At 43.0% G+C, this 13,182-nt stretch overlaps 1 pseudogene; it reads right to left on the reverse strand.

Moving 5' to 3' along the window:
* The window catches only part of LOC121276808, a 126,543-nt pseudogene extending 115,464 nt beyond the window's left edge, over positions 1-11,079 (reverse strand).
* Positions 11,080-13,182: the final 2,103 nt, after the last annotated feature.

Here is a 13,182-nt window from a genome sequence, read left to right on the forward strand (position 1 = left end):
AAGTACTGAAGATCAGAGGGACGTTGGTGTGCATATACACAGATCCCTGAAGGTAGAGGGCAGGTAGATAAGGTGGTTAAGAAGGCTTATGGGATACTTGCCTTTATTGGCCAAGGCGTAAAATACAAGAGCTGGCAGGTTGTGCTGGATCTGTATAAAACGCTGGTTAGGCCACAACTGGAGTACTGCTTGCAGTTCTGGTCACCACATTATAGGAAGGATGTGATTGCACTGGAGAGGGTGCAGAGGAGATTTACCAGGATGCTGCCTGGGCTGGAGGGTCTGAGCTATGAGGAAAGATTGGATAGGCTGGGATTGTTTTCCTTGGAGCAGAGGGGACATGATAGAGATGCATAAGGTTATGAGGGGCATAGATAGGGTGGAATAGGAAGGCACTCGTAGAGGGGTCAAAACCAGGGAGCATAGATTTAAGGAAAGAGGAAGAAGGCTAAGAGGGGAGTTGAGGAGAAATTTTTTCACCCAGAGGGTGGTGGGAGTCTGGAACTCACTGCCTAAAAGGGTGGTTGAGTCAGAAACTCACGTAACATTTAACAAGTATTTAGATATTCACTTGTGTTGCCACAGCCTCCAAGGCTATGGGCCAAGCGCTGGAAAATGGGATTAGTGTAGTCAGATCTTTGCTGACTGGCACAAATATGATGGGCCAAATGGCCTCCTTCTGTGCTGTAAACATCTATGAGACTATGAGTCACGTCTCTCTCCAACTCTTTCCCTCTCTCCGACTCTCCCTCTCTCTGATACTCTCCCTCTCTCCAACTCTCACTCTCCTGCCAATTCTCTCCCACTCTCTGACTCTCTCTCTCTCCAATTTTGTCTCTCGCCGACACTCTCTCTCTCCGACTCTCTCCCTCCCTCTGAATTTCTCACTCTCTCCGACTCGCTTCCTCTCTCCAAATCTCTCCCTTTCTCTGACTCCCTTCCACTCTCCGACTCTCTCCCTCTATCCGACTGTCTCTCTCCGATATTCTCTCTCTTTCTGACTCTATCTCTCTCCAACTTTCTCCCACTCGCCAAATCTCTCCTACTCACCAGCTCTCTTCCTCTCTCCAACCCTCTCCCTCTCTCCGACTCCCTCCCATTCTCTGAATTTCTACCTCTCTCCGACTCTCTCTCTCCAACCCCCTCCCTCTCTGACTCTTTCTCACCCTCTCTCCATTTCTCTCTCTCTCTCCAACTATCTCCCACTCGCCAACTCTCTCCCGCTCACTGACTTTCTCTCTCTATCACTGACTCTCCCCCACTCTCCAATTCACTCCCTCTCTCTGACTCTCTCTATCTCTCCTATTGTCTCTTGCCAACTTTCTGTCTCTCAGTCTCTCTCTCTCCAATTCTCTCCCACTCTCTGACTTTTTCTCTCTCTGAATCTCTCTCTCGCCAACACACGCTCTCTCTCTCTGACTTTATCCCTCTCTCCTACTCTCTCCCGCTCCCTGACTCTCTCCCTGTCTCCAACTCCTCCCCACTCTCTCCCTCTCTTTGGCTCTCTATCTCCGACTCTCTCTCTCTCTCTCCATTTCTCTCTCTCTCCGGCTGCCTCCCATTCGCAACCCACTCCCACTTGCCAATTCTCTCTCTCTCTCCAGCTCTCTCCCACTCTCTGACTCACTCCCTCTCTCTGACTCCCTCTCTCTCCACACTCTATCTCTTCGACTCTCTATATCTCTCCAACTCACTCTCCCTATCCGATTCGCTTCCTCTCACCAACTTTCTCTCTCTCTCTCAGACTCTATCTCACTCCGACTCTCTCTCTCTCTGACCCTCTCTCTCTCGGACTATCTCTCTCTTCGACTGTCTTCCACTCACCAACACTCTCCCACTCACCGACTCTCTCTCTCTCTGTCTCTGACCGTCTTCCACTTGCCGATTCTCTCTCTCTCCCTGACTCACTTCCACTCTCCAACTCTCTCTCTCCCTCTGACTTGCTCTCTCTTCAACTCTCTCTCTCTCTGACTCTCTCTCTTGTCGACTGTCCTGCTCGTTGGCTCTCTCCCTCTCTGACTTTTTCTCTCTTGTACGAACGTATGAACACATGAATTAGGAGCAAGGGAAGGCCACTTGGCCCTTCAAGCCTACTCTTTCATTCAATAAGCTCATGGTTGATCTGACCATGACCTCCCACATACTCCAGATATCCTTTCACCCTTTTGTTAATCAAGAATCTATCTACCTCTGCCTTAAGAACATTCAAAGACTGCTTCCACTGCCTTTTGAGGAAGGGAGTTCCAAAGGCTCACAACCCTCTGAGAGAAAAAAAATTCTCCTCATCTCAGCTTAAATGAGTGACCCCCTAGTCTTAAACAGTGATTCCTAGTTCTTGATTCCCCGACAAGATGAAACATCTCCTCCACATCAACTCTGTCAAGACCCCTCAGAATCTTAAAGGTTTCCACCAAGCTGCCTCTTACTCTTCTAAACTCCAGTGGATACAAGCCTAGCCTGTGCAACCTTTCCACATAAGGCAACCCGCCCACTCCTGGTATTAGTGTAGTAAACCTTCCCTGAACTGCTTCTAAGGCATTTACATCTTTCTTTAAATAAGGCGACCGATACTGTACACAGTACCCCAGATGTGATCCCAGCAGTGCCCTGTACAACTGAAGCATAACCTCCCTACTTTTGTATTCAATTCCTCTTACGTCCTCTTTACAACTTACTTCCCTACCGATCTTTTTGTCATCATCAAATTTAGCAACCATACCATTTGCCCCTTCATCCAAGTAATTTATATAAATTGTAAAAAGTTGAGACCCCAGCACTGATCCATGTGGCACACCACTTGTCACATCCTGTCAACCAGAAAAATATCAATTTGTGGCTACTCTCTGCTTCCTGTTAGCTAGCCAATCTTCCATTCATACCAAAAAAGACCCCCTATACATAAGCTTTTACTTTCTGCAATAATCTTTAATGTGGCACCTTATCAAATGCCTTCTGGAAATCTAAGTACAGTGCATTCATCAGAGGTGGTGGCATAGTGGTATTGTCACTGGACTCATTTACCAGAGACTCCAGGGTAATGCTCTGGGGACCTGGGTTCCCCTTTATCCACAGCACATGAGACTCCTTCAAAGAACTCCAATAAATTGGTTAAACTTGATTTCCTTTTTACAAAACCATATTGACTCTGCCTGATTGCCTTAAACTTTTTTAAGTTCTCTGCTCTATCAACTTCCATAATTGTTTTTAACATTTTCCCTATGACAGTTGTTAAGCTAACTGGCCTGTAGTTTCTTGCTTTCTGTCTTCCTCCTTTTTTAAATAAAGGAGTTACATTTGCTATTTTCCAATCCAATGGAACTTTCCCCGAATCTAGGGAATTTTGACAAATTAAAAGCAATGCATCAACTATTTCACTAGCCACTTCTTTCATGACTGTCTCCTTCTGTCTGACTGCCTCTTTCTCTTTCTGATTCTCACCCTCTCTCCAACTTTTTCTGGCTCTCTCTCCGACTGTCTCGCTCCAACTCTCTCCCTCTCGCCTACTCTTTCTCTCCCTCCGACTCTCTCCCTCTCAACAACATGCCAACAACATAGGTAGAACTAGGAAAGAGGTTCTGCTGAGGGAGTATGAGCAGCTTGGGGCTAAATTAAAAAGCATAACTTCAAAGGTAATAATCTCTGGATGCCTACCTGAGCAACGAGCAAATTGGGGTAGGTAAATCAGATTAGAGAGTTAAATGCATGGCTTAATGATTGGTGTAGGAGAAATGGGTTTTGATTCATGGGGCACAGGCACCAGTCCTGGGGAAAATAGGGGCTGTACCGTTGGGGTGGTCTTCACCTGAACTGTGCTGGGATGAGTGTTCTTGCGACTCATATAATTAGGGCAGTAGAGAGGGCTTTAAACTAAGTAGTGGGGGCAAGAGATCAAGTTTGGGGAGATGTGGTAGATTAAATAGAAAACACAAACCAAAAGGGCAAGGTAGTGATAAGGGCAATGATCAGAGCGTGGTAGGAAGGGACAGAGCGTACAAACTTAAGAATGCACCAGCAAATAAGGCTGGAAGTTAAAAAAAGAGTAAAAAGACAGAACTAAAGGCTCTGTATCTGAAAACATGTAGCATTCATAATAAAACAGATGAACTGACAGCATAAATAGAAATAAATAAGTATGACCTGATAGCCATTACAGAGACATGGCTGCAGGATAACACAGACTGTGACCTGAATGTTCAAGGGTAAATTACATTTAGGAAGGACAGCAAACTAGGAAACTGTAGAAAGATAGATCTATTAATTAAGAATGACATTGGTACAATAGGGAGAGATGACCTTAGTTCTGAAGTTCAAGGTGTGGAATCAGTTTGGATAGAGATGAGAAATAGTAAAGGCAAGAAGTCATTTGTGGGAGTGGTTTATAGGTCCTCTAACAATAATCATTATGTAAGGCAGGGTTATACAGGAGGCTTGTGAGAAAGGTACAACAATTATCATTGGTGATTTTAATCTACATATAGATTGGACAAATCAGATTAGCAAAGGTAGCCTAGATGATAAGTTCACAGATTGTTTTTGGGACAGTTTTTTTACAGCAGCATGTTTTAACACCAACCAGAGATCAGGATATACTAGATTTGGTAATGTGCAACGAGACAGGGTTAATTAATGATATCATAGTGAAAGCACCCTTCATTAGCAGTGATCATAATATGATTGAATTCCGTATTCAGTTTGAGGGACAGAGGACTGAATCTAAGACTAGTGTTTTAAACTTAAATAAGGGCAATTATGAGGGGGCATGAAGACAGAACTGGTTAAAGTGGACTGGGAAATTAGATTAAAGGATGAGTCAGTAGAGATGCAGTGGCAGGCATTTAAGGCAGTATTTGAGAATATTCAGAAAATGTATAATCCAATGAAAAAGAAAGATTCTAAGGCAAGGACACAGCATCCCTGGTTAACTAAAGTTAAAGATAGTATTAAATTAAAAGAAAAAGTGTATAACTCCATAACGATGAGTAGCAGGTCAGAAGATTGGACAGAATATAAAAAATGGCAAAGAGTGACTAAAAGATTAATATTGAGGGAGAAATTAGAGTACGAGAGAAAGCTAACTAGGAATATAAAAACAGATAGTAAAAGTTTCTGCAAGTATTTAAAAAGGAAAAGAGTAAATAAAGTGAGCATCAATCCTCTAGAGTGCAAGAATGGGGAATAGATAATGGAAAATAAGGAAATAGCGGATGAATTGAATAGATATTTTGTGCCTGCCTTCACTGGAGAGGATACAAATAACATCCCAGAAGTAATTTTGAATAAGGAGGTGAAAGGGAGGAAGGAACTTAAAACAGTTACAATCACCAGGAAAAGGGTACTAAGAAAATTATTAGAACAAAAAGCTGACAACTCCCCAGGTCATGATGGAATTCATCCTAGAGCCTTAAAAGAAGTGGCTGCTGAGATCATAGATGCATTGGTTTTACTTTTGAAAAATTCCCTAGATTCAGGAAAGGCCCTATCAGATTGGAAAATAACAAATGGGACTCCTCTATTCAAGGAATGAAAGAAACAGAAAGCTGGAGACTACAGGCCAGTTAGATTAACATCTGTCAAAGGCAAAATGCTGGAATCTATTATTAAGGGGGTTATAGTGGGGCACTAAGAAGATCTCAGTGCAATCAAGCAGAGTCAACAGGGTTTTGTAAAGGAAAATCATTTTTGACTAATTTATTGGAGCTCTTTGAAATGAGTAACATGGATTAATGTGACAACATGAGCCCGTGGATGTGCTGCACTTAGATTTCCAGAAGGCATTTGACAATGTGCCACATCCAAGGTTACGACACGAAATAAGAGCTCATGGTGTAGGGGCCAACATATCAGGACAATTAGGAAATTGGTTAGCTAACAGGAAGCAGAGGGTAGGGATAAATGGGTCATTTTTGGGTTAGCAATATGTGATAAGTGGAGTGCCAAAGGGATCAGTGCTGGGGTTTCAACTATTTACATTTTATAGCAATGACTTGTATGAAGGGATCAAATGTTTGGTTGCTAAATTTGCTGATGACACAAAGGTTGGTAGGAAGTAGTCATTTGGTAGGATAGAAATTAAGTATTGCTGAAAAAAGAGACATGCTGTTGAAGATTTTCATCTTGCACTCATCAGGAAAGATACACAAGAATACTAATTGCAAAGGGAACAACAATTCATACTGCATGAGAAAGAGAGTGCTGACTGGTTGGCAAGTGGACTCTGATTGGTAGAGGAATTGCCATGGAGACTGCACCAGGGAATAGCTAACAGACAAGCTTTTGTTTAAATTCAAACCAGGCAGGGCGACTTTGATTGGTCAAGGCATTGCTATGGGGAATGAACCTGGGAATGGCTGTGCCTCAAGCTTTTGTTTTGTTAAAAATGTGTGGACATGCTCCTTCTGTCTGCAAAGGACAGAGCCCTGTGTCTGAACATATTTAGCTTCTAGTACATGTAAGTGAGCTATACTGCAAGCCCGACTGATAATCTCAAATTGGTTGTCAGTGTGATTCTTAGCACTGCTGCCCAGTAACAAAATCACATCTAATGTTGCAAACAACCAAGGGATGGGTTGTTTGATAAGATCCGCCAGTTGTTGAGAAGTACAGCCTATATACCTGGCATCACAGAGGCACTGAAACTCATAAAGCACATTGCTCATTTGTGTGATAGGCAGAACTTCTTTCTGGTTTCACAGCAGCATTCTATTAGTGAAGAACACCAGGCAACAGCCAAAGTACTGACCGCACCCCAACCCACCTGTTCTTGCAAAACTCAAAACATGGGGTGGGGTTTTCTGGCCCCTCCAGCCAGCGGGATCTCCCAGTCCCACCAAAGTCAACGGAGATTTGAATGGCTCACTGCATCCATCACAATGCGGCAGGAAAATCCCGGCCATTGTGTCCAACATTAGATGTAGATTAGAGATGGCCAATGGGCAGCATTGTAGGGTGATGACAGGAGCCAGAGTTGGCAACCCAAGTACAGGACCATATAGTGTGCATTGCAATCAATTCTTACAACTTCCACATTTTTATGTCCTTGGGCAGCAAGTGTCCCATCTTGCCTTATTAACATAGCTATTGGCAAAGAGATAACAAGCACTGAAAAAATTAAAGCCAAGCAGCGCCTTTCATATCTTTTTTTAAATAAAGAAGTTCAAAATATGTATAGAAACACAATTTGGAAGATTATGAGAATACTTGAAAACATCTATGACATTGGTAACCCATTGTGGAAGTCAACCCACAAAAATACATAAGTACTCAAGTGTGCAGTAATGATGCATAAAACGAAAGCTTCTTACCTCAGTAGCAATAGTAGAGATGTGTCTGTCTGGGCTGTACACCCAGCCATCCACGCAGGGCTCTATTCCACGCATTGTGTCATTTAAACCATCTTCCATTTGAATTCTGTACCTGGTGCATTTACTCGGCACTTGTTCACCATTCATTTGCTCCAGGGGCAGCAGTAAACTCTGATTAGCAAAGGAAATTTCTTCAGTAGTCACGTTTGAAGAGATAGGCAGGCGGCAATGGTGCTCAGGAATAGCTGCCAGAAACACCATGGACATAGTCGTATAGCCATTTGGAATAACGGTGATACTTAAGCAAAAGAAAATTGTCCTCTGGTAGGGTCCCCATTCTCCCAGGAAAGCAGTTGCTTCTTCATAACCTTGCATTTTCTTTTTTCTGTGCAGTTGGCGCTTTCGTTTTAAATGTGCTTCCTGTGAAAACAGTAAAACTGACAGATTAATTCAGTTCCTGCCAGTAAGTTACCAACATTTCTTCCAATAAGAATGTGCATCAAACCTTGTAAGCTGGTGACACACCAAGAAACCACTTTTCGTTTATACTGTCGTAAAGCTAATTCAAGCTCAATTTGAAAACTAGTTTTCATATTTTATTGGTAACTTTATTTAATATTTCATCTTAACTATACAAATTAACACTCCGTCTAGATGACTCCAAAACCATACCGTATCTAAGAAAAATCTTGGAAATGCATCAGAAGCCGTGCACGACCCTCAGATGTCCTTTATTGCAAATGTTTAACTGATTCCTTGTTTTGCCTGTCAAACCAAGCTTCCACTCCTGCATCAACACAGTCCAATATTTTGCAATGATGTTTACAGTATGTGAGTGAAACCAGCAGCTGACAATCTGGTGGTTTCAGTAGGCTATATATTGGAAATGTATTTTTACAATAGGAATCATTCTTTATAAAAAAACAAATTTTATAACTGATGCTTTTGAAAAATCAACTTGATTTAAAAAAAGGTATTCCTCATGAACGTTCAAATAATTGCATTGAAAACCTTCGTGAAACTGATCAGGTTTAGTCCTTGTAAAAGGCAAAATGATATCTGATGTCAGACATGTGCAATGCCAAATATAAATCTTGCCTAGTATGTGGAGAGGAAAGCACAAATTGCATCCAAGTATTTTTAACTGCCTATCAGTTAACATCAGCACTTTTCAAAAATCTGAAGCAATTCTTAAAATAGCCCCACCCCTTATAGTTCCAATGAGAGCATTTCCTTCTGGCTGCAGCTACAGTGATGATGGTGACTGCTTGACCTCACATAGGCCAAAGTTTGTCAGTGCACAAGGATAAAATGAAAACATTTTGTTGTGAGACTTCACAGCATCCAGTGACATTCTCCATTGAATATAGGTTTCCATACTGTCTAGCAATAATGAAGCATTGGAAAACATGAACAGTGCAATCCAATTTAGCAGTCATCAGAGTAGGGCTACATTCCTGGGATTACTAAATCTTTTCTACAATGCCTAGAAAGAAATCTCTGGTGCTTCCAAGTTTCATATCCATTATTTTGTTTCTCATCCAAAGACTTAATCCAAAAATATTAATTGAGCTATATAAAAATTTACATGCATTGATAATTTTGTGTGGCTGTACATCATGATTCATTGATTATAGGCTTGCTATTTGTCATATTCTATTTTCCTTGTTATGGGTCATTGTTGGAATTCTCGTATGTAAATCTAGATAAAAGCAGGTACTAATACTCCTTGTCACATGAACCTTTCAATTTTTTTGATACCAATTTCAGAGAGGCAGTAGAGTAGTGGTATTGTCACTGGACTAGCAATCCAGAGACCCAGGGTAATGTTCTGAGGACCTGGGTTTGAATCCCACCATGGCAGATGGTGACAGTTGAATTCAATGAAATACTGGAATTAAAAGTCTAATGATGACCATGAAACCATTGTTGACTGTTGTAAAAGCCCATTTGGTTCACGAATGCCCTTTAGGGAAGGAAATCTGCTATCCTTACCTGATCTGGGCTACATGTGACTTCAGACCCACAGCAACATGGTTAACTCTTAACTGTCCCTGCAATGGCCTAGCAAGCTACTCAGTTGTGTCAAACCACTAGAAAGTCTAAAAGGAATGGAAATGGACAAACCATCTAGCACCTCTCGAGGCACCAACAATGACAAATGACTGCCTTGTCAAACCTGCAAAGCCCTCCTTACTAACATTGGCACTAAGAAGTGTCAAAATTGTGCCAAATAGTCCCAATAATCCCCCAAATTAGGAGAGCTACCTCACAGGCTAGTCAAGCAACAGTCTAACATAGTCATGCTCATGGAATCATATCTTACAGACAAGGTCCCAGACTCCACCATCACCAGCCCTCGGTATGTCCTGTTCAACTGGCAGGACAGGCCCAGCAGAGGTGGCGGCACAGTGGTATACACCTGGAAGGGAGCTGCCCTGTGTTTTGAAGCTATTAATGTATATAATATTTTGGAAAATACTTTTCTTTTAAAATAGAGGTTTAGTCTGGGGGTATGTCTTGATTGGATTAAAGCCAGCTAGTCTTGGTGCTTTGATATGTACTAGTTTTGATATGTAAGACAGATAGCGTGCATATACATTTTTTAAATAGAGCATTCAGAGAGTGGGATGAAAACTTGACACCTTTCTAGCAGCTACCAAGCAATATGTTTATATTACTAATAAAATTGGTACTATGAAAGGGGTTTCATTGTTAAAAGATAAAGCTCAAAGAGGCTGGTGAGACAATGAGAATTTGAATTCAATCAGTGGCGGTAGGTATAACCTCAGTAGTTTTTGGGTGTGCAAACAGAGGCAATGTAAGATCAAAAGGCAGCTGTAAGCCTCCAACTAGCTCCACAGTGAAAGGAACCTCATTTTGAATTTGTAAGGTGAAAATGCTTTACCTAGTGTCTGGGTATGGGTTGCTGTTGCCTTAACGGAGGTTAGTTTGGGAATTTAGTAAAAGTTAAGATAGTAGTAATTTGTAGCCATGTGTACATATATTTTAACCTGTGTAACTTAATAAAATGTTTCATTTAGTTTAACGTAAAACCTTGAAAACTGGTGGTCTGATTCCTGAATTTAGAGTCGCAACTCAAAAATGACACTTAAAATTATAGGTTATGACAGTTGTTTAAAGTTTCCCTCTGGGATTTTTAAATAACTTCGCTTTACCAACTGCATCAGTCATAACATCCTGAGAGTCCTCAACATCAATCCCGGGCCCCTTGATGTCTCATGGCATCAGGTCAAACATGGACAAGGAAACCTCCTGTTAATACCCTGCACCTTCCCACCCCTTACTGATGAATTAGTACTCCTCCATGTTGGACACAACTTGGAGAGGCTGCAGAGTATACTGGGTGGGAGACTTTACTGTCCATCACCAAGAGTTGCTCGGTAGCACCACTACTGACCGAGCTGGCCGAGTCCTAAATAACATAGCCGCTAATCTGGGTCAGCGGCAGGTGGTGAGGGAACCAACAAGAGGGAAAAACATACCTGGCTTCATCCTCACCAACCTACCAGCCACAGATGCATTTATCCATGACAGTGTCATTAGGAGTGACCACCACACAGTCGTTGTGGAGACAAACTCCTGGCTTCATATTGAAGGTATCCTCCAGTGTGTTGTGTGGCACTACCATCATGCTAAATGGGATAGATTTTGAACAGATCTAGCAACTCAAGCCTGGGCATCCATGAGGCGCTGTGGGCCATCCGCAGCAGCAGAATTGTACTTGAACACAATCTGTAACCTCATAGCCCGGCATATCCCCCACTCTACCATTATCATCAATGCAGAGGATCAACCCTGGTTCAATGAAGAGTGCAGGAGGGTATGCCAGGCGCAACATCAGGCATACCTAAAAATGAGGTGTCAACCTGGTGAAGCAATAACACAGGACTACGTACGTGCAAAACAGCATTAGCAGCAAGTGATAGACAGGGCTAAGCGATCCCACAACCAATGAATCAGATCTAAGCTCTGCAATCCTACCACATTCAGTTGTGAATGGCTGTGGGAAATTAAACCTGTAGCTGGCTCCAGAAATATCCCCATCCTCATTGATGGAGGAGCCCAGCACATCAGTGCAAAAGATAAGGCTGAAGCATTGACACAATCTTCAGTCAGAAGTGCCGAGTGGATGATCCATCTCGGCCTCCTCCGGAAGTCCCCAGCATCACAGATGCCAGTCTTCAGCCAATTCAATTTACACCATGTGATATCAAGCAACGGCAGAAAGTACTGGATACTGCAAAGGCTATGGGCCCTGACAATGTTCCAGTAATAGTACTGAAGACTTGTGCTCCAGAACATGCCACGCCCCTAGCCAAGCTGTTCCCGTACAGCTAAAACACTGGCGTCTAACTGGCTATGTGGAAAATTGCCCAGGTATTCCCTGTACACAAAAAACAGGACAAATCCAACCTGGCCAATTACCGCCCCATCAGTTTACTCTCCATCATCAGTAACGTAATGGAAGGCATCATCAACAGTGCTATTAAGTGGCACTTGCTTAGGAATAACCTGCTCACTGATGCCACTTTGGGTTCTGCCAGGGCCATTCAGTTCCTGACCGCATTACAGCCTAGGTTCAAACAAGGACAAAAGCGTTGAACTCCCGAGGTGAGGTGAGAGTGAATACCCTTGAAATCAAGGTCGCATTTGACAGGGTGTGGCATCAAGAACTCCTAGAAAAACTGGAGCCAATGGGAATCAGGGGAAAACTCCCTGCTGGTTGAAGTCCTACCTAGCACAAAGGAAGATGGCTGTGGTTATTGGAGGTCAGTCATCTCAGCTCCAGGACATCACTGCAGGAGTGCCTCAGAGTAGCGTCCTTGGCCCAAACATCTACAGCAGCTTCATCAATGACCTTCCTTCCATCATAAGGTCAGAAGTGGGGATGTTCACTGATGATTGCACAATGTTCAGCACCTTTCACGACTCCTCAGATACTGAAGCAGCCCATGTCCGTCAGCAGCAAGACCTGGGCAATATCCAGGTTTGGGCTGACAAGTGGCAAGTAACATTTGCACCACACAAATGTCAAGTGTCAGGCAATGGCCATCTTCAACAAGAGAGAATCCAACCATTGCCCCTTGATGTTCAATGGCATTACCATCACTGAATCCCCTACTATCAACAACCTGGGAGTTACCATTGACCAGGAACTGAACTGGACTAGACATATGAATACTGTGGCTACAAGAGCAGGTCAGAGGCTAGAAATAGTGCGACAAGTAACCCACCTCCTGACTCCCTAAAACCTCTCCACCCTCTACAAGGTGCAAGTCAGGAGTGTGATGGAATACTCCACACTTGCCTGGATGAGTGCAGCTCCCACAACACTCAAGTAGCTTAACACCATCGAGGACAAAGCAGTCCACTTGATTGGCACCACATCCACAAACATTCACTTCCTCCACCACCAATGCACGGCAGCAGCAATGTGTACCATCTACAAGATGCACTGCCAGAATTCACCAAGGCTCCTTAGACAGCACCTTACAAACCCAAGACTACTACCATCTAGAAGGACAAGGGCAGCAGATAGATGGGAACACCGCCACCTAGAAGTTCCCCTCCAAGTAACTCACATCCTGACTTGGAAATATTTTGTCATTCCTTCACTGTTGCTGGGTCAAAATCCTGGTATTCCTTTCCTAAGAGCATATTGTGGGTGTACCTACACCACATGGACTACAGCGGTTCAATAAGGCAGCTCACCACTACCTTCTCAAGGGCAACTAGGGAATAAATGCTGGCCCAGCCAATGAAGGCCACATCCCATGAATGAATAATTTAAAAAAATGTAATGGTCTGGATTTTGAAGTCACTAGTGAAGCAATGGCACTTGCCACTGACCTTGAAA

This window comes from Carcharodon carcharias, chromosome 4 (assembly GCF_017639515.1).
Source record: "Carcharodon carcharias isolate sCarCar2 chromosome 4, sCarCar2.pri, whole genome shotgun sequence".
In the NCBI taxonomy this organism is placed as follows: domain Eukaryota; kingdom Metazoa; phylum Chordata; class Chondrichthyes; order Lamniformes; family Lamnidae; genus Carcharodon; species Carcharodon carcharias.